Below are 3,280 nucleotides of genomic sequence, written 5' to 3' on the forward strand. Positions count from 1 at the left end.
TGCTCACTTTTCCAGCATCATGTCCTTGCCCATGACACCCAGCTCCATCCGAGCGTGGGAGGAGAGGGAGCTGGGGGCCCAAGGGAGGGTGGGATGGGTGCTGACAGAGCCAGCACCTCACCAGATCTCCATGGGGAGGACTTGGCATGTGAACACGGAAACTGTGATGGGTTACGTCCAACCTGGCTCCCTGGGATGGCTGAAGTGGTCGGGATCTGGCAGCAGTAGGGATGCCCTGAGGTGGGTACCAAACCAGTCTGGAGGCAGGTGGGAACAGAAACCCCAGTACCAGATTCTTCCCAACTTTGGGGAGGTCCTGTAGCCTCCAGACTCCAAGTTCATGGCTCGGAGCCATCTCTCATTTAGTCCCAGCGAATTACCAAGCCCCAGGAAGCCTACCTTACTGAGGCTTTTGTAGAAGTCAAGGGCTCAAATTGAGCAGGAACTTGGGGAAACCATTTCCCTTGTTAAAATAAATGTATTAGTTTAATATGTACCAGGAGAGGATAGGGAGTTCTCCTTGTTAAATATTTACCAGTCAAACCCTGCTGAGGACTTACTTGGAGCAATTCAGCTTTAGTGATTTCCTTCCATTGTGGTCTAAGTCTCCAGCATTGCTGGGAAACTGCCTGGCAGAGCCAGGAGGGCTGGTGGCAGACCCAAGCCACCTACTTCTCATGGGACACAGCGGGGCTTCCACAGGTCCCCAAACCCATCCTGGGACCTCCATGGGGATGCTGGTACCCACCTGGAGTGATGGAGAGACCAGCCTTGTTTCTGAAAAGGAGTGAGGTGTGGGAGAGGTGTCCAAAAACCAAGTGAAAAAAAAGTTAAAAAACAACAACAAAAAAAAGGAAATATGACTAAAAGTGCAAAATGTTGCTCTGTGCCTTACCTGTCCTGCTAGTCCCTGAAAGCATCCCAAGAGAGCTTTCCCAGACACACTGCAGTGAATTATGACAAGGAAGGTAATTTCGGGGGGGGCTGATCCCCCTGGGAATGTGTAGCTTTGAAAAGAACCCAAACTGCAAATTATCTTCGTTTCCCTCCTGCTACCTGATGGTAGAGTTCAGCCATATTCCAGTAATCTTCTGTAGTTCAGGATTTCCTGACATAATTATTCCATTTCTAGGAATAATTTTCTATTTATGTTATTTGCACATATATATACTAATTTGACACACTTTCACATTGTCATTTATAAGTTTATATTCCGGCAATCTCTGATGGTTCGAGATTTGTTAACACTGGCGACACGTTGTTTCCTAATAAAGCTAAATTCAGATTATTTGTGGTTTTTGGTGACTCCACATTGTTTTGTGACCCTGTTGCTTCCTCTTAAACTCCCTAGAATAAAGTGGAACCACGGAAAACATGAGGGATCTCTATGGAAATGCTCAAGGCTTGGTCACTTGTTCTCCCGAACCCAGCGATCGGAGATTGTCAAGGATTGTGTATTTTTTCAAAGAACAGCTCTATTAATGGCATTAAGAGAAAGCAGATGCATCAGGTTTGCAACCAGAAATGTGGGCATTCCAGGAGACATCAATTGTTAGAAGTAAACAACAGCCCTGATTCAACAAAGTTCTTAAGCAGACACTTAACTTTAAGCATGCACTTAACACGGGCTTCAGCCAGGCGTTAACATATGTTCTGCTATATAAGGAGGGACTTAAGTATGTACTTACAGTTAAGCTTGTGCTTAAGTGCTTTGTTGAATTGGGGCCAATACTTCAGCTCTCCCTCTGTCTCCCTAACATTAACTGCGCCTGACATCCAGGAAATTCGAACAGGGGCTGCTGTATTCACCTACTGCCATTTCTCTCTTTTCCCTTCAGACAGCGGCTGCGGCTCTTTTTGCAGCGCTCTGGGTCAGGCCATCTCATGCCCCTTCGTGTCCCCATCACTCCCCATCACTTGGGACCCCCATGGGGTCACCTGTGGAGAGACCGAGAAATGGTCACACTTGTAATGGTCTCTATGAAGACCTCATGTAGAAGTCTCTCATGCCTTTGTTGTTTTTTAAGTCCAGATACGTTTCCATAATATTTTCTGTGTTCATAAAGATGCTTGCTTGCTCTGCACCTATTTTCATGTGGTCGTGGGGTTTTTAAGCCCTGAGACCCCAAAATTGCACTATGCAATGATTTAGGCTTCCTGGTCAACCTTTATGCGTGAAAATCCAATTTTGCAAATTTTTCCCTTGATAGCTTTTTCTCCTGTTACATACCCCATCCACTGAGTTGTGCATATTGACAGGAGCATGAATGGGAAAAGCCTTGATGTCTCTACTGCTGACCTCCTGAACCAGTCTGGATGCTCTGAGATGTCCTTCCAATCAGCTTGAGACTTTTCTTGGCTGTAGGTCCCCTTCATTTCAGACCAAAGTTACTGAACGTGAAGGTCTTCCTGTTCTGGTCACCGTAATGGCACTTTGAGTCAGCATCACCGGAAATTCCAAAGCACAGCTGTCAACTTTTTCTGTGGCTTCAGATCAAATCATAGAATCATAGACTGGCCTAGGCTGGAAGGGACTTTAGAGATCATCTAGTCCAACCTCCCTGTTTTGGGCAGGGACTCCACCTCTCGACTAGACCAGGCAACACATGGAGACCAAGCGGGAATCGAACCCGCGACCTCGGTGTTGTCATTGTCAGCACCGCGCTCAAACCACTGAGCTAACCGGCCCCCTCATCATTATTTGTTGGCTTTTATTTGCAGTAAACCAGATTTCTCAAAAAAAACACCTGATGTTATTTCATGAGCTGGGGAGAGCTCAGGGAAAGTGGGACTCAAAGCCGGTACCTCCAGACCCAAATCACACGAGGCAGACCCTGAACTATCTCCAGAGGTTTCATGATCTGTGGGTGAAGTTCTGTCCTTCTTGCAATCAAAGGGAACTTTTGCACTTGCTTCAAGGGGACCAGAGATGCTTTCTCCCCAAGATTTTAATTCTGGAGGGTTTTTCGACTGCGAGTATGGCAGAAGCTCTCTGGAAGAGAGGAGCAGCAAACCTGCTGCCTTTCCCAGCCCCAGCTTTCTGCCTGTCCCTCCTCCCTACTCAAAAGGTCGTGGCTGGAGAGGCATGGTCACTGCAAAAGTTTGTTTAACCAGTCAAAGTTAAATGTGACTCAGGGAGCCTCCTATAGATACTATGCTATTTCTCCTGGATAATTAAAAAAAAATCAATAAAGACGGTAAGGACCAGCTCTTTGCTGCTTATTCTCTTTGCAGATGGCAGTATCCAAGTTCCAGTTACTTCTGTCTTGGAAAGTAAAAA

General features: G+C 46.4%; 1 non-coding gene across 1 annotated transcript; it reads right to left on the reverse strand.

Annotated features, from left to right (window-relative positions):
- Positions 1-2,610: 2,610 nt before the first annotated feature.
- Positions 2,611-2,688, reverse strand: TRNAV-GAC. Its single transcript is given in 2 exon segments — positions 2,611-2,645; positions 2,652-2,688. It is a non-coding gene; the product is annotated as a tRNA-Val (tRNA).
- Between the last annotated feature and the right edge of the window lie 592 nt (positions 2,689-3,280).

Source organism: Apaloderma vittatum, unplaced genomic scaffold (assembly GCF_000703405.1).
Source record: "Apaloderma vittatum isolate BGI_N311 unplaced genomic scaffold, ASM70340v1 scaffold24311, whole genome shotgun sequence".
Classification (NCBI taxonomy): Eukaryota; Metazoa; Chordata; class Aves; order Trogoniformes; family Trogonidae; genus Apaloderma; species Apaloderma vittatum.